The sequence below is a fragment of the Mirounga leonina genome, unplaced genomic scaffold, assembly GCF_011800145.1.
Source record: "Mirounga leonina isolate KUSES-001 unplaced genomic scaffold, KU_Mleo_1.0 Mir_91, whole genome shotgun sequence".
In the NCBI taxonomy this organism is placed as follows: Eukaryota; Metazoa; Chordata; class Mammalia; order Carnivora; family Phocidae; genus Mirounga; species Mirounga leonina.
The window spans coordinates 2440675-2462212 of NW_023270839.1; the positions used below are offsets into that span (position 1 = coordinate 2440675).

General features: G+C 35.0%; 1 long non-coding RNA gene across 1 annotated transcript in view; it reads left to right on the top strand.

Annotated features, from left to right (window-relative positions):
* The first annotated feature begins 908 nt into the window (after window positions 1–908).
* The window catches only part of LOC118003211, a 91223-nt gene continuing 70593 nt past the window's right edge, over window positions 909–21538 (top strand). The window contains exons 1-2 of the long non-coding RNA XR_004677289.1: window positions 909–1813; window positions 3623–3675. This is a non-coding gene — a long non-coding RNA (uncharacterized LOC118003211). The remainder of the gene's footprint in view (window positions 1814–3622; window positions 3676–21538) is intronic.

Sequence of the window (21538 nt, forward strand, 5' to 3'; positions counted from 1 at the left end):
ATTGTTATGTGTGAAGAAAAACTTTCAGGGAAAGGGAACACAAGAAAAGATCTTTCTTTAGGAGACCGATGTGGAAAATTAGGGATTAGAGCATAGGCAGCATTGACTCCCATGTAAATAATGTTGGGCTTCATTCCACAGGTGAGGGGAGTAACTGAAAGATTGAAGTAGAACAATTCCATAATCAGATTGCATTTTAAATGTAAAACTCATAGTGTTGAGAATAATGATTAAAAATGGTTAAACAGAAGACAGGAAGACTCTTGAATTGTAGGAGTAGTAGTGAAGTTGGAGATACTGAGATAGATTTATTAAGTACTATATTTCATCTAATGTAAGGCACCATGGGCTGAACCATAGTACACAACATCTCTCTTTGTACCACTAAGAGGGAATAAAAATCTCTGCTAATCAAACTATAACAATACATTAATTGTTGCTTGTTGAGATGTATCCTGATTTCAGAGATGTTAAAAATGTGCAATCTACATCTATAATTGCTGAAATACAATACTTTGAGGTTTCAAATGTGGAGAGAAAAAGAAAATGAAAGAAGTCAAGAACTAGGCTTCTAGCTTAAGTGATGGAATAGAAATTGATTCAGGCAAATTAGGCAGAAAATATAGACTATGAGCTTGTTTAGGGTAAAAAAAAAAGTTAAGTTTCATTTCAAGCTTGTTGAGTTTGATGCTCTTGTGGGATATTTGCAACTGAGAATATATAGTCTAAATAATGTGCAAATGAAAATTTAGGCTGGAGGTAGACACTTGGAGATCATCCACACATAGGTTGGGTATGTCTGAAATCATGATCATGGATGTATTCTCACAGGAAGCAATGTAATGCTTAATAGTTAAATAAGGGCCAAACTAAATGAGACAGAAAGAAAAAGAAGAACCAAATGAGTATAGTGTCATGGAGGATTAGGGAATAGAAAAGTTTCAGGGGAGAAAATGATCATTAATATTCACTGAAAAAGATAAAGATAAACTGTATATTGGGTTTGATCCCTGGTGACAGCACGAATAGTCTCTCAGAGTGATGGGGACAGAAGTTAGGTTGCAAGCCATTCGAGGATGAATGTACAATGAGGTGATAGACGTCTGAGATGAAACCAATTGTTCAGTAAGTGTGGATGGGAGGGAAAGAGAAAATATAAAATGCTAAAGGATACATGAAAGAAAATAGTTTCAGTGTAAGAGATGGAAAAGTTTTTAGACCAAGCAAAGGAACCACTAGAAAGTAGGAGAAAGGAAGCAGATGTTCAGACAATGAATGGGTGGCTAAGATAAATGTTTCCCCAAAGCTTTAATTTCCTCCCTAAAATAGGAGCAGAGTCTCTTGCTGTCTGATACTGGTGTTGGGAAAGATTTCTGATTATCACAAATTAATAGCATTTTTAGCTTAATGAACAACTATTCCTGTGTTTTATATGTAGGTTTAAATTAGCCAAACTCCAAGAAGCAAAGACATAGAAAGATAGAAGGAGTACTCTGATGGAGATGCATCAGGAGGATGTGCTTTACTGCTCTCTAAGACTGATCTTTATTATGTTTACACCATGGGTAAACTATGTGCTGCCGAGCCACAACCTAGAACGATAATCAGAGTTATGTCTGAAATGGTAGTAAAGCAAAACGACAGAATGCTGCAGAGGGCATTGAAAATGACTCCTAACTTTTTAACCTTTTCCTGTCACGTTTTACTTACACAGGGTTTCAGATAGATAATACAGTGAATACACTTCCAAGAGGCTGAGAAGTGTGCAACTGTCTACTGGAACAAGAAGGAAGACTTGAAAAGTTATAAAGAGGTATCTTGATCTTTTTGACTTACTGTCATAATATATGAATAATCAGAGTTATCCACAAGTTCCAACAATGAAATGATAAAATGAATTTCGTAAATATAGTTTAAAATATTCTAAGATTTAAGTACCTCATCAGCCATGAAAAATTTGCTGGAAATATATCCTCTTGAATTATTGAAGATAACAACCATTCTGATATCCTCTGTTCTATTGAAAAGTAAATTCCTATTTTATACCTACTGGTAGGTGGTGGGTCAAGTTCACATCATCAGCAAAATTTAAATAAATCCCCACTGAATGTCAATGAAAACATTAAAAGTGATGGTTTTTTGGGGTGCCTGGGTAGCTCAGTTGATTAAGCATCCAACTCTTGATTTCAGCTCAGGTCATGATCTTGGGGTCGTGAGATCGAGCCCTGAGTTGGGCTCTATGCTCAGGGTGGAGTCTGCTTGTCCCTCTCCCTCTGCTCCTCCCCCACTTCTCTCTCTCTCGTAAATAAATTTTTTAAAAATCTTTAAAAAAAAAAAGAAAGTAAGTATCTCACTACAAATTACATTACAAATTACCAATGTTCTCTTGTAGAACTTTTTAAATTTTTTTTAGAATTTTAAAATCTTTTAAAAAATAATTTAAAAAATGAAAGTGATAGTTTTTCTATGGCTCTCAATAATTTATTTTCTGATCAACTTAACTATTAAATATTTCATATGCAATAAAATATTTTACAATAGCATTAAAGATCAAAAATTTTGCAAACAACAGTCAAATATTAATTGCAACATCTGCATAAGAAAAGTAAATACTTTTTTTCTATATATATTCAAGAATAGGTTTAAAAGTTATCTAAGCTTTTACAGATATTGGTTAAAGGGTCATGTTTGAGAAGTTACATTATTTAATCTATTGAAGGTGACACCTGTGTATTACATGAATGTGTAGTTATGGACTTTTGAACATTTATTACTTGCTTACTACTCTATAATGGCTTTGAATAGTCTGCTCTGTAAGTATATATTTAGTCATTTCAAAAATGCATATTATTATTTGGCAGACTTTGTGCCAAAGCATGATAAAAGGTGTTGTTTTCTCAGTACTATTCTGGGGGCATGCCAGGTATTCACAAGTAAGGCTCAAACATATTATTTGCTAGTATGAGGCTTGGAAATGTGTGTATTTACAAAATATGCATTGCTGCCCCAGCATAAACTCTATAGAAGTTTTTCAGATATATTTATCTAGGAAATGAAAATAAAAGTCTGATTCTTATTTTGTTCAACCCTACCTTTACCTTTGACCTTGCCCTAGATCGTCTTGAAAAAAATCTAATCTTGACAGCAGTCGATTACTTAATTGCCAGCTCATTTCCTGCTTCCCATTTAACTCTGATCTCAGAAAGATGTCTACACCTGTCCTGCCAGCATCCTATTTCCTAGTTCACAGTTAGTTTCCATCTCCTAAAGTCCAGCCTTTCAAGATCTCAACGGTACTGAATTAATTATCAGTAGAGTGCCTATCATCATAATATCATTTCAGTTTCTGAGTTTGTTTTGTAAGACTAAATATGTCTTTCTCACAACCTGACCTTCCTTCTCCCTGTTTCACTTATTCTACCATTGTTTTTAATGGACACTGCATTCTCTAATTCATACTCTAATAATTATTCAAACTTTCAATTAACTTATTTTCATTAACAACTTGAATTTTTTAAAGTGAATGACAAAAAATAATTTCAGCAATTTGTAAGTGCACCTAACATAGATTTTAGAGTTGTACATAACCTCACGGATCATCTAATAAGTTCTTTTCATTTAGCAGATGTAGAAAGCCACGGCAAGAAAAGTCCAATGATCTTGATTCTACTGTTGGTGAGTGACAATACCAGGACTAAAAATCCAGCTCTTCTTAGCAATTCATTGTTGTATCTAATATAGTTATTTATTACAAAACTTTAGATATGCATCATTTTCATATACTGTGTTTTATATGGCCTAATATAAATTTGATTGCTGATGACACTTCCACAGTGCTTTCTTGGGTCTGGAATTCCCCCTCCCTTAAATTGTCTTTGTCTCTTATGGCATGGAGAAGAGACAAGGAGATCAGAGGTACAATGAAGAGAAAAATGCATAAAATATATTTGGAGAACATCAGAAACTTCAAAACAGTAAAAATCAAGTAAATTTGAAGGAAAAAATGGGGGAACTTATGTTCTTGTTAAGTCAAAATGACTCTTTTATTTGTCCTCTGGGCCTCATATTCTCCCATCAGTGGCTCTTTGGGATTTCTATAGCACATTTCCTAGTGTTTGTTCATTTGGTGTTACAACTCTGATATCTGTGAGCTGTTCATGTTTGAATGTATTAGGTTGGCTTTTCTTTCCTTATATTCTGTAGTCCGTTCTCTACCTTGAACCACAAAAACCTTTTTATCTGTGTGTTGTGGAAATGGATTTCTCTTTCTAGGAGTTAAACCAACATTTAAGAGATTGTAAGCAAGGGGTGCCTGGGTGGCTCAGTCGTTAAGCATCTGCCTTCGGCTCAGGTCATGGCCCAGGGTCCTGGAATTGAGCCCCACATCCAGCCCCGCATCTGGCTCCCTGCTCAGCGGCAAGCCTGCTTCTTCCTCTCTCATTCCCCCTTGCTTGTGTTCCTTCTCTCGCTTTGTCTCTCTCTGTCAAATAAATAAATAAAATCTTTTAAAAAAGAGAGAGATTGTAAGCTAGAGGGGAGCCTGGGTGGCTCAGTTGGTTAAATGTCTGCCTTCAGCTCAGGTCATGATCCCAAGGTCCTGCAATAGAGCCTCGCATCATCGGGCTCCCCACTCAACAGGGAGTCTGCTTCTCTCTCTGCCTCTCCCTACCCCCCTGCTTGTGCTCTCTCTCTCACTCTCTCTCCCTGTCAAATAAGTAAAATCTTTTTTTTTAAAGATTTTATTTATTTATTTGAGAGAGAGAGTGAGAGAGAGCATGAGAGGAGAGAGGGTCAGAGGGAGAAGCAGACTCCCCGCTGAGCAGGGAGCCAGATGTGGGACTCGATCCAGGGACTCCGGGATCATGACCTGAGCCGAAGGCAGTCGCTTAACCAACTGAGCCACCCAGGCACCCAAATAAGTAAAATCTTTTTAAAAAAAGAGAGAGATTGTAGGCTAGAGATGAAATATATGTACATATATACGTATTCTCCATATGTATGGCTATAACAGTACAAATTTAATATAAAATCTCAAACAGTTAAAGTAAATTGCATTGACATTAACTGTACCACTAAATTACTTTTCACTAACTTTTCTATTAATTTTAATATTTAACCATATATAATTAAGTTAGAATCAAATTTCACATACATCTTGACAAATCAATATTGCTAAGCAAAAAATATAAACACAGTAATTCAAATTTGTGTTGCTTCCTTACACAAAACTATTAAAAAAACAGCATTTACTAAAGGCAGTGGAAACCCATGATTGCCATGCTCAAGTAAAAGTTTTGGAATTTAAGAAGCACTTAGTTGCTGCATTAGGCCATTTAGGGTGTTTCAGCGTCTCAATTGACTGTAATTCCAATCTGCTCAAGTGCCCTGTTAATGACCTTCCATCTCCAAGTAAGCAGAGGAATTCAATGTTTATACTTAAAAAAAAAAAAAAATATCTACCACAAACAGATTGAAGGACAGGTTCTATCTTTACTATGGCAAGAGAGAGTAAATTGTTACCACTACATCAACTGAGAGAGATTAACCTTCAGTGGCTCTTAATGAAAGCCCTCATTGACAAAACAAAATCAACAGATCCAGGTATAAGAAAACCACTTATGTGTTTTCCATTTCTTATTGTCTAACACTGAGTAATTATATTCCTAAAGTCTAAACAAGCAGTGAAATTTACCCACACTAACACTTTAACTTTGGTGACATGTAGTAAACAGATAGGTCTCTAGGCTTCCTGTAGAAATGTCACTCCAATATATAAATATATTCACATCTCTATGCAGAGTGAAAAAGTCCTAACATCTGGGGATGCTGTTACAAAAAGCCCAGTGTTCAACCCCCATCCCCAAAATAATTTAGAAACCCAAAATACGCCAGTATTTATTTGAATCAGTACCAAACTAAGAAAGCAGCAAACCTGTTTCACCTTCTCTTAGAGACTATGACTGACTGTTTAAATCTTGTGTTAAAAAACCATTGTGCTTCAGGGACAAATTGAGGTGTTGCATTTAATGTATAAACTTTTAATGTCAAGTTCTAGGCATCTGATGTCATCTTTCTTTACAAGTATAAAAAACACATTCTGTATCTTCTAATATACTTGTTCTCAGATTATTTATTTCCAGCAGGGTACAATACACTCCTTCTAACCTATAGGAGAATATTCCATTTTATTTTGTACAACATGATTTTGTGATCAAATAGCCAAAAGCCGTGAGGCAAAATATCAGTAATAATGACATAAAGTTCTACATTGTTTCAATAAAATGTCAAAAAATATATGAAATTCTTTATTTTTTCTGTTACAATGCTTGTTCATGGATTTAAACAATGATACAGTGCAATTTCTTTATAGTATAAATAAATATTCCTTTGAGTGTAACTCAGATTTGTCATGTTAACAGCCATTCTCCCCACACATTTTCCACATGATTAATAAATTAATTAGGATTCCTAGCTGGAAAAATTGTTTAAAGTATATAGAGTATAATAAATTATCCAAACCCTTCAGATCAGAAGAGGCTAACTAACTCAGTTTTTCACTGCCTGAACAGTGTGTTTTTCTCTACACCACACATAAAAGTAAATTTCTGAGAATCTAAGACAATGTAAAAAATTGTCACCAGGAAGCTTTACAACCAATGAATGCCACCTATATGAACACAATTAAGTTTGTTAGGGCACTATATGTGAACACTACCAGATTTACACCTGATTAGGAGAAGAGGCTGATCTGTGTGGCTGGAGAGGAAGCCGTTTGAGTATTAGGGTGGGGTGGGGGACGGGCTGAGGAGAAGGAGAAAAGGAGCAAGTAGCATAGATTTAACTAGGGAGGTAGATTTGGACCAGACTAAAAATGCTTCTCATGTGAAGTTCTGAGGTTTAGATTTTATCTTATAAGTCATAAGGAACCAATGGTGGTTTTTCAAGCTCAAGAGTTATTGTTGGCTTTGATCCTTCTGTCTCAAATTCCACCAGTAAATAACAATTGTCATGAAGAGAGTGTCTCTATGGTTTAAAGAATTTAATAAATATTTTAGAGGAAGCAGGTATTATGATGGTCAGTGGAAGAGTTTCAGTAGAATTCGGAGGAAAAGGAAAGCAAAGGAAGCATATCTTAGTAGGAAAAGTGGCTTCTGCAAAACTGGATAAAAGGGAACAAGTATGTATTCAAGCAGTGATAACCAGGGATGCACTTGAGCATCGCAGTGTAAAACATAATGGTTAAGAAAACAAACTTCGGAGTCATCTAGACTTGAGTTCAAATTTTAGCACTAACACACATTCTAGCTGAATAATCTTGAGCAAGTGTCACATTTGATTTCTTAGAGGTTGTAGGCAACAGAAACATACTTTGGTTGTTTTATGCAAAAGGAAGGGAAGGAGGGCGGGCAGGGAGGGAGTTGGAGAGGGAAGAGAGGAGAAAGGAAGGAATGAATGTATCCACGGATGTGGGTAACTAAGGGATTGAGATGGAATCTTGCTCCAATGGCAGGAACCTGGAATCTCTGGAGGGTTTGTAGCAGAAACTAATAAGCATTCTCTTCATATGCTGCCACAGTCAACCTATTCATTATTACTTTCAAAATTTGTATCCAGGAAGAGTATCTGAAAAGTCTTGCTCCATTCTTTGGCTGAAGAGAGCAAATCACCTTGAGTGATAGGTCTTCTGGATATGAAATTGGAGAGCTATTACCAGAAAATAATGAAATGAATACCAAGTGACAAAACTAGTAAATTTCCACAACTACACGTAACTTATCTGTACTCAGTCTCCATATCTTCATCAGTTTAATGAGGATAATACTAGTACATATTCCAGAGGGTTGGGATAATCAAATGAGACAAATGATATAAAAAGTGCTTAAGAATTTCTTACAGGAACTGCACAGCCAATGCTATTATCAGATTTTATTATGAGGAGTATTGGAGATGATCCTGCTTAAGGAGGATTAAGATCAGATTATAGGAGGATTCAATATTAAGGATTTTGAATGTTACCTTGTAGATAATGTGCAGATTTTTGTTTTGATTTGCTTGTTTGCTTTTTATCAAAATATAACATACACTCAATACAGTACAAATCATAGGTATACAAGTGGATAAATTTTCACAAACTAAACATGCTTCTACTGCATGCAAATCAGAACCCCAAAACTTTTCCCTTCTGCATGGAACAGGTTTTAAGCATAGAAATTGATTTGCAAAAATATTTAATAACGATCAATCTCTCAGTGGGGTACAGAATAGAAACAAATTGACAAAACTTGACATTTGGGTAAAAGCATATACATGTCAGGTAGAGGAATATAAAATGGTTTTGAGTATGGATGACCAAGAATGAGGATACCATTGACATTACTAGAAAATCAGGAAGAGGCTGAATTTTGGAAGGGAAATGAATTTATTTGTTTTTTTAATATTATTTTCTTACTATAAAACCAAACACATATACTCATTATGGAAATAAATGGAAAATATGATAAAGAGAAACTAGAAAAATTACCCAAACTACACTCTATGGTATATACTTCCCCAAATCTTTTTCTTTCTCTGTCTTTCTCTACATATATATAGACTCATTTATGTAAATATACATATACACATATGGTTTTACAAATATGGTGTTACATTCTATGCACTGTACTATTGCTGACATTTTCCATTTAATATAAACTTAACATGAACTTACCATGACCATCAATGTATCAAGGACATCTTTTCACATCACAATTCTTCTGTAACTGCATTTATTTGACTGTATAATATTTTATTGTGTGGATATACCATTATTCTTAAGGAATCCACTTCTGTTGCATAATTACATTATTTCTGATTTTCATTTATATAAACAATGTTGTGAGATATATACATATATAATATCAGTCACACATTTTTAACCTAAAATATATGCTGAGAAATCAAATTACTGGGTTATATTTGCATCATTTTAAGGCTTTTGATACATATTGCCAAATGTCATTTCAGAAAAGTTTTGTCAAGTTACTTTTCTGTCAACAGAATGTAAAAGTGACCATTTCCTTACACTCTTGCCAATACTCTGTATTATGATTTTTAAATAGTATTTGACAACTTGATAGGTGTAAATGGTATGCCTTTTTTGTTTTGATTTGCATTTCTTTGATAACTAGTGATTTTGAACATTCTATGCTTGTTAGTCATTTTTCTTTTTCATTTTGTGCATTTCTGTTTGTGTCTTGGCATTTTTTTGTTGGAGTATATATTAATGTTGGTTTTAGACATGTAGACTTGGAAGTAAAAGCAGGATAGTGGAGAGGAAGTAGACTTGCAAGAGGGGTCAGGAAAGGAAATGTGAATTTAGTTTTAGCAAGAGCAGGAATAAAAGCCATAAGAGTGAATGTTTTATTAAGTGTGTACAAAAGAGAGAGAGAGATAGAGCAAAGGGCCAATGACGTATTCTTGGAAAACATCCACAGCCTTAAGTACAAAATGAAGCAGAAGGATTCAAAGGGATAGATTGGGAATGAGGACAGCACTGTATATGGAAACAGGGGAAAACACTTCTCAAGGAAGAATATCAAATGTTAAGACAGAAAAGAATAGGAAATAAGAAAGTCTGTTGATTCAATAGTGAGAGGATCATAGGTGACCTCTTAGAGTGAGATAGCCAATATGTGAACCTGCTATTGAATATTTTCCTACAACAAAGTTTCTTTCTCTCTTTATTGGCTTTGGCATTGTTCTCTGTGGCCCTGTGTAGTTGTCACATCTGGGCAATGATAAATTTTACAAAAAGATGCCAACCTGCAGAGTAAGAGACACAGTCTCACTGACAGCCAGAGAAAAGATTTCTTGATATTCACTGACCCTTCACATCAGTACCACCTTAGACCTTCAAGAAGCTCCCTTTGCCTTTCTCGTGGAGGTGTGTTACCTTCCTAATTGCCCCATCTGACTAGCTACAGCCCCTGCCTACCCCTCAGGTGGAGGAAACTAGTAACAATTACTGCTTTTCCATAATTATTTAGCATAACACTAGGAAAGTTCAATTCCTACTGGAATAGGGCTAGAACCTGCAAGTCCTCAGGTTTTTTATATTCCATTTCACCATAATCCTTGATATTTACTAAATCATCTTAAAAAGTAATATTTTCCCCTATTTCTATATTTCTACTTTATCTTCTTTCTCTTTTCTCCTCTCTCTCTCTCTCTGTTTTAGGGCCTATACTAAAAGAGTTACCAGGCAGCTCCTATAGACACTGCACAAAAAAATCCAGGAATTTTTTCTGAAGAACTCCAGAAAAGCTTAAGAAATTTTTGAATATAGCAGTGGTAATTGTTTGTTATTTATTCCATATTTCCTCATTCTGTTCCATTTGTGAAATTCTGAATTTGCATTATATAGCAGAAAAAGCACATGCTCAATCTCTATTCAAATCCAGCCTTGCTGCTTAATAGCTCTGGAGAAGTTACCTGAATGCTCTTAGCCTCAATTTCTTTATCTATAGAATGGATATTTAAAAAAAATTATCTCACAGAGTTATTAAGAAGAAATATGTAAATTGCTTAACACAAGGATTGTGCTCTACAAACATCAGTTTCCTATGTTGTGTGAATCTAGCTGAAAATTCAAGTAGCAGAGGCTTAAATATTGAATTATGTCAAAATAGTATTTCTAATGTATAAACAATTTTTAAACAGTCTGCTTAAAATTGTATAATATATTCCTTCAGTCTCTTAATTTATAATATACATTCCTCTTAAATTCTTAATAGTTTTAAAATAATTTTCAATGTCTTTCATGATCATACTCTGTATTTATATACATGGGGGTCTTGAAGAGTCTTTGGTCTTCTAACAAAAGCCTAAAAGACTTGAACTCTAAAAAGTTACTAAAATTGGTCAACTGTAGTGTCAGGCATGGTAGCAAGAATTACACCTATTTGTCATACAACACTCCCCATGCAATCAAAAGGAAATCTTAACCTTTCAAACTGCAATAGTGTGTCAGCTACAAATAAAATTGATGGTGAATATGGATCAGTTTATTCATTTATAATTTGCTTAGGATATATACTTAATTACAAATAATTAATAGCTATGGGTAAATTGATCATGAAACACTATAGTCAAAGGCAAATGGGTAGTCTACAGAAAGTAATCCTACAGTCCAAATCTGGATGGTGTCCTAGAATTATGAGGCTGAACAGGACTAATTTGGGAGCAACTTGTGTTCATTGTACACAGCATCTTATTCTCTTGGTCTATTTTTGCTCTTTCTTACCCTTTTTGGGGTAGATAAGGTAATTAGAGGAGACTACTTGAATTCATAGTGAATTTGGACTCAGGTCTGTTGTCCAAAATGTATTGTAACCTTAGGTTAAAAGTAAGGTAGAAAAGAAGAGTTAGATGTCCAAGATAACCCTGAAGTTGTGTGCAGAAAGAACCACCTGGACAACAGACTACTTTACACTAAAGATGGGTTGGTCTCACCCAAGCAAAAGCAACAAAGGAGGTATAATGACAGGAAGTCTCAATACTGTGAACTGCTCTTTGCTGAGCTTTGAGAGCATATCAAGAGATTTTATTTTGTATTGCATGAAATCAGCCTGAGAAGAGTTGAATCCAAGCTCTCATTTCATAAACATCCATTTCCTTCCCCAAAACAAATGTTCTTTTATAAAAGGGAAATTGACTCTTCTTTTTCTTATATCTTTGTATACGTTATTAGCATTTTATCAGTTGACAGAAACTAGATATATTTTACTTCTAATTTTATCTTCTTCAAGGCAGGGTCTTAAATGCTTGTGGGTTTTTTTTTTTATTCATGAAAATACCTTGTTTTCTTTGCATTTTATAGTAAGTTGCTATCTGTAATGAAATGTATGTAAAGTTTAATTGGATCAACATTTCTCAGCAATTAATGAATTCATAAGAAAGATCTAGGGGGAAACCTATAGAGAAAGTATGTCTGGAACTAATTATCCGCAAAGGAAGAGTAGGTTTTAAGGGTGGAGGAAAGAATGAAATCATTATCAGTAGAGAAATGATAGAAGGGAAGGAAAGAGGAGGAGGGTGGAAGGGAATGAGGGAAGAGGCAGAGAGCACAAAGGAAAAAAGAAAACGGTTATACACATAAAAGCAGAAATATATATATGATGTTGAGTGGAGAGAAAAGCACCAGTTTAAACTAGAACAGAAATTTTATTTTAGGATTTGTTTTTTTATTCATAGGTTGGACTAGAGAAGGAGAGAAAAAGGCTTCTAGGCTAACTATCTTCCAAATAAAATCCAGGACACTCAATTAAATTTGAAAGTGAGATAAACAATGATTTTTTTTTTTAGTATTAGGATAGCCCACGCAATACAGGCCACATATTGGCTATACAGTATACTTAGGCCAAAAAAAGTGCTTTTATCTGAGATTCTGATTTAATTGGGCCTCTGTATTTAATCTGGCAACCTAAATAGAACTGAAAATAAATCTGTTAAAGTTTTAAAAAATTAATTGAATTACATTGTATAAATACATACATTTCCATTAGAATCACATTAACAGGTGTAATTTTGGTTTAATTTCAGGTTTTTCATGAATGTCTTCAAAATTTTGCTTTATCGTTGATACAAAATAACTCACTTTCCTCTTATTTCCTAGGAAAAAACTCTTAATTTCAAGCAACTTTTGTTTTTAGATTATGTTGGGATTATATTGGGATTATACCATCTGCTAAATAAATTTTTTTAAATAATGGAAACTGAAAACACAAACAAACAAACAAATCACACCATGCAAAAATGTCTTGAGGCTGGAATTTTGCTTTTTCTTTGTTAAAGCATTTTGTTGAAAATGAAAAGAGATATTACACAAATAGCCCTTTGTTGCAGAAGTGAATTTTGATAGAGCAGGTACATAATGATATTAATCACCTCAATAGTGTTATAATACAGGCTTTCCAAGTCACCTTTCTTGATTGAAGTAATATTGTTTAAAAGGCTACTTCACTATCAGTAGCTCTTACCAAACAATGTTTTGATTAGAGAAATTGGAGAAATAATTCACAGGTCTTTCAGAGGTGCCTGTTCATATTCCAAGTGGGTTTCAGTGCTTCCCATTTTCATGTGGTCTCTGACCTGGAGAGAAATGAACAGAAATTTTTGTAAGCCCAATCAAGAAGTTTGGAATTTGTGTATTTCTGGTTATCCTGTAATGGAAAGATCATCTATGTTGTATTCTGGAAAGAATCAGAGTAGTGTAGCCCCTAAAAGATATGATAATGCAATAGATACCAACACAGTCCCCATCAGCAGCCAAATAGCTGTCCTGTTTCCCCACCATCCTGTTACCACCCTACTCTGAAATTATGGAACCAGTTCCAAAGACAGAGAGCAAAGGCACATGTATTGCCAAGACGTCCACTTTTAAGGCATGCCCACATAACAGTAGTGGAGAGGGGATCATTAACACAGTGGCCTAGCATATTACATTACTTACCAGGTGAGCCAGAAGAGTCTAGGATGAAAGAAAGAACGGAGAACATTTCAACAAAGATCATGGAGCTCCTGTGCGGAGAGGGAAGGAAAGAAAGGCCTGAATTTACCACTGGAATGAGGAGTCATGGGCATATAGAGTCAGCATAAACCACTGCAGAAGATTGAATTAACTGGGCCCCCCACAACATCAGAACTCCTATCAGTTAACATATAGTTATATCTTCCTACTCCCTTTAACTCCATCCAACCTGTCATCTTTCCCATGTCTTTTTGTCTTTGATCCTCATCTCATCTCTACCTCTGCCATATTTACAACAGAGAGAAGGTAAGCAAATAACCATGCTACAATAATTCCTCACTGAGAGCATTAAGATAACAGAGCTAGTAAGTCAGGTTGTTGAAATTTAAAGCCAGGCCTGTCTGATGCAAAGCAAGCATACCTCCTATTATACACTACTGGAGAGAGGGAAGAAGAGGAATGAGGAATACTGTGGAAGGAAGGAATTCTGATAAATGGTATGTTTCTAATGTATTAATTGAAATTCATTCATTCAATTTATAATTACTGAGCACCTCCCCAGCCTCAACGTAAATTAGGATTAAATTAGAGCTAAATTCTTAAGAAAATCTATACACATAAATTACAGTGGGGCAATATTTCTAAAGTCTTATATTGGCTTTCCTTCCTATATTGGTCCTTCTCTTTATACTACATTTCATAGTCTTTTTACCTCAGTTTACTCCGAATATAGCCTCCGCCAAATTCTGTTTTATTATATATCCATTTTGACATTGGTTCTATAATGAAAACTATAAACTGCTTTTGCATTCCATTATTCTTTGTATCACTCTAGATAAAACTGTTTTCCAATATAAATTTGGATTATTACCCAAAATATAACATTTCAAGTTTCTCTGTTTTATTCATAAAGAGCTTTAAATCCTACTGCTGAGAAGCACACTCTTTTAAATATAGGCCCACCTACATCCTAGTAATGAAGCCATATTTTCTGAATAGGACAAGAATCTCCCCCCTAAAATACCCAGCGCCGTTCTTGGAAATGCCTCAGTCCTTCCTCTATGTGCCTTTGACCAAATAACAAAATTTTTAGGCAACAAGTAACTTTTACTGCCTTAAAGTTGATAATGTTGACCACATCTATTTTCAAGCTTCTATATTGACTTGGAATGCTTTCATTTTCACATTTCTGTTCCTCAGTTACAGTAAAGTTCTTGATCTTCTGGTCTACTTTGTCTAGAACAATCAAGCATACCCTCTTGAATATAACATCTCAGCAGTTTCATAGCACTATATCTCAGTCACCTTTTCTTTCTTTTCTGTCATGAGTCCAGTGTCTGGTCTCTCTCTCTCTCTCTCTTTTTTTTTCCTCTTTCTGTTCCTTCTCTAGGGCATTTTTTCTGAAAGAATTGTTTCAGAGGTCATCTCTGATAGCTCTTTTGAATTTTGATGTAAGTAGATAAGGGTTCACGATAGCCTCCAGTTATAAACTTTTCTCAATAGAAATCTAATCCTTGGTTTCTATTCTTCCTACCTCATTTATTTAATATTGGCAAATAACTTTCTTCATTATAAAAAAAGAGGAATATTTTGTATTCTTGCTTATCTCTGAGAACTGAATATTCAGTTATGTAGAATTTAACATACCACCTTATGCCTTTTTCTCCCAGAATTCCTATTATTCATCTCTTGCATAGTTGCTGTTTAGCCTTAGAGTTAAATGTACAGCATGAGTTAACAAACCTACCAGTGTTTCCTTGTTTTAGAAAAATAGCTTTATTGAGATATAATTCACTTGCTATTATTATCCCATTTAAAGTACACAAATCAATGGATTTTAGTATATTCACAGATATGTGTAACTATCACTCTAGTCAATTTTAGAACATTTTCATCACCTGTAAATAAACCCTGTACACTTTAGCTATTACCACCTCTCCATCCCCTCCTCATTTACCCCCACCCTCAGCCCCAAGCAACCACTAATCTACTTTCTGTCCCTATAAATTTTCTTAGTCTGGACTTCTGTGTAAACGGACTCATATAATATGTAGACTTTCGTGACTGGCATCTTTCACTTAGGGTAATGTTTTCAAGGTTCACCCAAGTTGGCACATGTATCAGTACTTCATTTCTTTCTATGGCTAAAAACTATTCCCATTGTATATATCTATCACATTTTGTTTATGCATTCAGCTGTTGGATATTTGGGTGTATCTGTCTTTTGGCTATTATGAATAATGCTGCTATAAACATTTGTATGCAAGTTTTAGTGTGGATATGTTTCCATTTCTCTTGGGTTTCTATCTAGGAGTAGAACTGCTGAGTCATATTGTAACTCTATGTTTAATTGTTTGAGGAACTGCTATACTGTTCTCCAAAGCAGCTGTAACATTTTATAGTCCTGTCAGCAGAGGGTGAGGACTCCAATTTTTTCATAATCTCACCAGTACTTTTCTGACTTTCTGATTATAGTTGTCCTGGTACTTGTGAAGTGGTTTCTCATTGTGGTTTTGATTTGCATTCCCTTGCTTGCTAATGATGCTGAGCATTTTTCATATACTTATTGGCCATTTTTAGTTTTTCCTTAGAGAAGTATCTAGTGAAATCTTCTGCCCATTTTTTAAATTGGGCTTTTTGTCTTTTTATTATTGAATTGTAAAGGTTCTTTATATATTCTAGGAAAAGTCTTTATCAGAAATGTTTTTCAGACATTTCCCCCATGCTGTAGGATATCTTTTTGCTTTATTAGTTGTGTTCTTTAATCAGCACAGAAGTTTTTAATTTCGATTAAACTCAACTTATTTTTTGTTGTTGTTGTTGTTGTTAGTGATGCTTTTGGTGTCTTATCTAAGAAAACTTTGCCAAAGCCAGGGTATTGAAGATTTACCCCTATGTATTCTAAAAGTTTTGTAGTTTAGCTCTTACATGTAAGTTTTTTTTATTCACCTTTAGTTATTTTTTTTATATGGTGTGAGGTAAGGATCCAAATTCATTCTTCTACATGTAGATATACCATTTGTGGAAAAGATTATTCTTCCCCCATTGAATGGTCTTGTCACCCTTGTCAAAAATCAGTTGACATAGATACATGGGCTTATTTCTAAACCCTCAATTTTATTCTGTTGATTTATATATCTGTCCTTGTGCCAGCACTGGCCTGTCTTTATTACAGTTGCTTTGTAGTAAGGTTTGAAATTGGGAACTATGAGTCCACATACGTTGTTCTTTTCCTGGATTGTTTTGGCTAGTCTGAAGCTCTTGTAATTCCATATGAATTTTAGAATCAACTTGTCAACTTTTACAAAGAAGTCAGCTGGGATTTTGACAGGGATTACACTGAATCTGTGGATCAGTTTGGGAAATACCACCATCTTAACAATATTAAGTCTTCTGACCCATGACCTATTCTTTAAAGTCTTTGTCAACTATATTTCTTGAGTAGATTTTTTTTACTTGTTATTGCAAATATACCTGCCATGCCATCTTATAAAAGTGTGGAGGTATTTTATTTCAATGACATACTTTCTTCACTGTTGACATTATAAGGGAATTGATTTATAAACTTCCCTCATTTGAAGCATAAAGAAATTAACTTCTGGGCAGAGTATTACTTCTAAGAATCCACTACCACCCCCTTTATCCAGAAAGTCTTGTATGCTAAAGACATTTTTTTGTGGGGGATTATTAGATATCCATATGCATAAGTAACCAAAGCTAACAAGTATCTAAATGCTACCTTACATTGTTTTTGCATTTTAGTACTTTCTTACACATTTATGTGAGGGTTACACAAATGTAAGTTACCATAGAAATTAGGTGAGAGTTGTTTTTGAAAACAATTTTTCTGTTTATGTTTCATAAAATTTGCTATTATGAAAGTATTCTACAGCTTTTGCACATTCCCAAACTTCACAGTGCTCTCATCCCTATGTAAATCTCTCATGTGTTCACTTTTACATTGTGCTAGATTTAATAATTTGGTGTCATATATGCCAATACCTACAGAAATAAAACTTCAAATTATGGCTTTCAAGTTTCCATTGTTCATCCATGAATTTAATATGCAGTTGGGTTTCTCACTTGAATTGTAACTCTGAAAGTATTGTAGCATGCCCACTTTTTCCATCAACCTGACATGTAACTGTGAAATTATATGTACTACTTTTGAACTTGCATAGATGGTCTGAAACATACCAGAAAGATCAGAAGGAAAAATGATGGTTTCTCACATTGTCCCAGATTGTATTGCAGCTAATGGCACTGGCAAAGTTGGTGGTCTGGTAATTAAGTAAGAATCAATCTACAGTTCATGTGTTTGCATACAGTAGTTATCAATGAGAAATTCTAAGTGGTTACTTGAACTTTTGTGGCGGGGATCCAAATTCTTCTCTAAAATATGCACAGCAATTCTTGCTGCCTTCAGCAAGCATAAATCTTACACTGAGTGGAACATTCTCCTTTTTCTCTCTCTGAGGATATGCTGCAAACAATAATTTTTTCAATGCCCTATAATACATTCATGGAATAAAAAGAATAGATATAAATAATGATGAAAGCCAATTCTCATGTCATATGAAAAAGAAACCAGATGAAGTGACTGATTTATCTCTTTCTCTCCCTCTCTTTCTCTCTCTCTCTCTCTCTCTCTTTTTTTTTTTTTTTTTGGCCAGGCTTATGTTTAAATAATTACATCTCAGTTTCTTAAAATGTTTTTTCGACTCTGACTTGAAAAGCAGCTCCAAATTCTTTTATTTAATTTTAGCCTTAAACAACTGTGTTGTTGCTGATAAAACATCAACTTAAACTGTGGGTTTCCTACTACATCATCTTAGTAAATACAAGTTCTAAAACCCACTTGCATGTAGGGAGTGGATAAACTCAGATGAGTTTTGATCTAATCTATAGGTCTTTGCTCTTTTTAAATGTCTGTGAGAAAGATCATTTTAACTTCTTGGGTTACTTCTTTCTCCTCTCCTGGCTATCCTTGAGTAACTACTTCAATGTGATAAACAATTTAAGCATAACCCTTCAGACACTGGTTCTGTACTTTTCATCGTATCCGTTGATCTTTTCATACAAAGTAGTTCAGATTTCAAGTCCAAATGATAAATCAAAGTAGAGAAATTTAATTTTTATTATTGATAAAGGAAAAAGTAAATGAATGATTGAAATATATTCAGTAATCAGGGGAAATTTAAAAGAATACCTGAAATGTTGTAATTTATGTTATTGTAAAATGTTGTATGATTGCATGAAGTAATTGCACAAATTATTGAATTGTTCCATAGTAATATAGACATTTAGTCCACAGCATTAAAATCCACTTATTTTTCTGATCTATGAAATGAGGATGATGATAACCCCTAAATCACCGAATCATGGTAAGTAGTAGGCAAGATAATATACAAAGCACAGTATTTTTGTTTGGAATATTGTACCATGTGCTCTGATTTTCTTATTAGAAAGAATAACTCTATAATTTTAGAATATGTAAGTCCTTATAGTACTAAAACAGATGGATAAATTTTACTGTAATCCTTCAACACAAAAATGAAACACAATTTTGAAATTTGCAAAAAAAACAAAAACAAAAACAAATGCTGTACTAAAAAATAGATATTTTATCCATCGGAAAAAGTAGAAAGATAATCTTGTCTATAAGTTTTCAAAAAGACAGGCAGAGGCCAATAAACAAGAATGTTATCTTCTAGTTAATTATAGGAATGTAAATTATTACATAATCCCATACCTTTGCTACATAAAATTCTATTTTCAATCGAAGTCTCATCTTCTCTGATACCCCCGTGTTTCTTGTTTCCACTTTCAGTTTTTAAAAAATTATCTAAACAGTCACCCTTTATTGAGCTCTGCTGTATACCAGACATCATTGGAACCCACCAGATTTTTCAGGAAGCCAGAAACAGACAAGAAGTATAATGTGATAAGTGCAAAGCCCATATGTATATATACAGATGTGTGTATATATAACAGAAAGGGGAGAGCAACCAAATCCAACTGGAAGGACCAAGGAATTACTTGGCTATATTGAGATAGTAAACAACATCAAACTCAAGTTGGGTTGCCACTCAGGAAGCCAGACTAAAGAATTCCACCCTCTTGTAGCCTCCTCATCTGGAACACAAAGCTCACTGTTGACCTTGACAGGGGAATAGGGCAGGAGGACCACATTACTGCAGCTCACAGCCCATCTGTCAGGACTAGTCAGTCAATCTTGCCACCAGCCTCCACCCACCCCTGTCCCCAATCCACTGCAAGATGATGGCTGGGAAATACGGACAAATAGATTTCATGTTTGGTAAATATTACTGTCTCTACCACATAATGCTACAGAAAGGAGATGAAAGCTGGGCCTTAATGATTCAGTCAAATTTTGACAAATGAAATTGTGAGTAAGGGACAGCATAGTAGGGGAAAGAGTGAAATGCAAAGGCGAGAAAACCTCATAGTACGTAATGCAAAATTGTTCATCATTTCCTCTGTGGCTGCAACTAACAGTTATTCTGCCAATATCTGATCTCTTTTTCTATAGTAATAGAAGCTTTACCTGAGCATAGGTTAATCTATCTAAAGAATTCATTGTGTAGCCTCTTTTGCATTTGGGTATCCCCATGGGAGTAGTTGGTTCTTATCTGTGAAATATGAGAGAACTGATAAGTGCAACTTCTGGGATATGCTCCCAGAGGGAAGGACTGTGTATCCCTCTTCTCTCTTCTTTGCATCATACTGGCCTACAGAAACCTTGGGAAGTCATTTTGGTCAAATGTATGAGAACAAACTCTAGCAGTGGTGGAACAAGACAGAAGTAGCAAGAATCCCTGGTACCATCAAATGGTCATACCTTTCCTGACTAGTTACCTAGGCTATATTTTGGGGGCTGGGGGCTGGGAGTTAACAGGCCAATGTGCTTCCCTGGTGTTGATGTAGAGGTCATGGATTTTTTTTTTAAGTGTTTCTTTTAAGGGTGATTATACTGGGGAGTGGATCTGGACAGGGGTGACTTCAGTTCTCCCTTACGACACTTTCATATTCATCAAAATGTTTTTTCTTAAGCCAGTTTCTTTTGGACTTACATTTACAGCAGCCAAACCTGTATCTTAATACAGACTATTTTAGGTGATATCAATTCTCTCTCTCTTTCCTTGTGATATCTTTATAGCTATAAAGAGTTTTGCAATGAATATACAATTATAAATTTAAAGCTATAATTGCAAAAAATAACAGTGCTTTGAGGTTGATTACACTTTCAATATCAGAGTTGTGAATATATAGATTAAGCAGTACATTTTGTTTCAGAAACAGTACAGAGGGTTTTCAATTCCTATGCTGTGGGAATAATGTGCATACAAGGCAATGGTACAGATTAAACAGAATAACCATCATATTGGGGCAAGACTGCAAGAGGCCCTGTTTGAAAACATATCCGCACATAGGTGCAAGGTGACTGTATTACACGCTAGAAAATAGAAACAACAAGGGCACCTGGGTGGCTCAATCAGTTAAGCATGTGCCTTCGGCTCAGGTCATGATCCCCGGGTCCTGGGATCGAGTCCTGCGTCAGGCTCCCTGCTCAGCGGAGAGCCTGCTTCTCCCTCTCCCTCTGCCCTTTCCTACCCCGACTCGTGCTCTTTCTCTGTCTCTGAAATAAATAAAATCTTAAAAAAAAAAAAAAAAAGAAAATAGAAACAAGAGAAAATGACATTGGTGGGTGACAAGGTGGGGGTAACTAATGACTGGAGAAAATGATGAAGAGAAATCAGGACCCCTCCCCAGCAGCATTGTGGTGAATTTTGCAGGTATGAGTCACAGATTTCAAAGCAGTTAACTACACTTCAAGGTGGACAAATCTATCTCCTAAATAGTGAAGAAGTCGGAAGTATAGAAAGGTCAAAGAACCCAAGTTGCAATTGAGCAGCTCAGACAAACATAAAATTGGGAATTCAACATTATAGAGTTAGGGGAGGGGCGCCTGGGTGGCTCAGTTGGTTAAGCGACTGCCTTCGGCTCAGG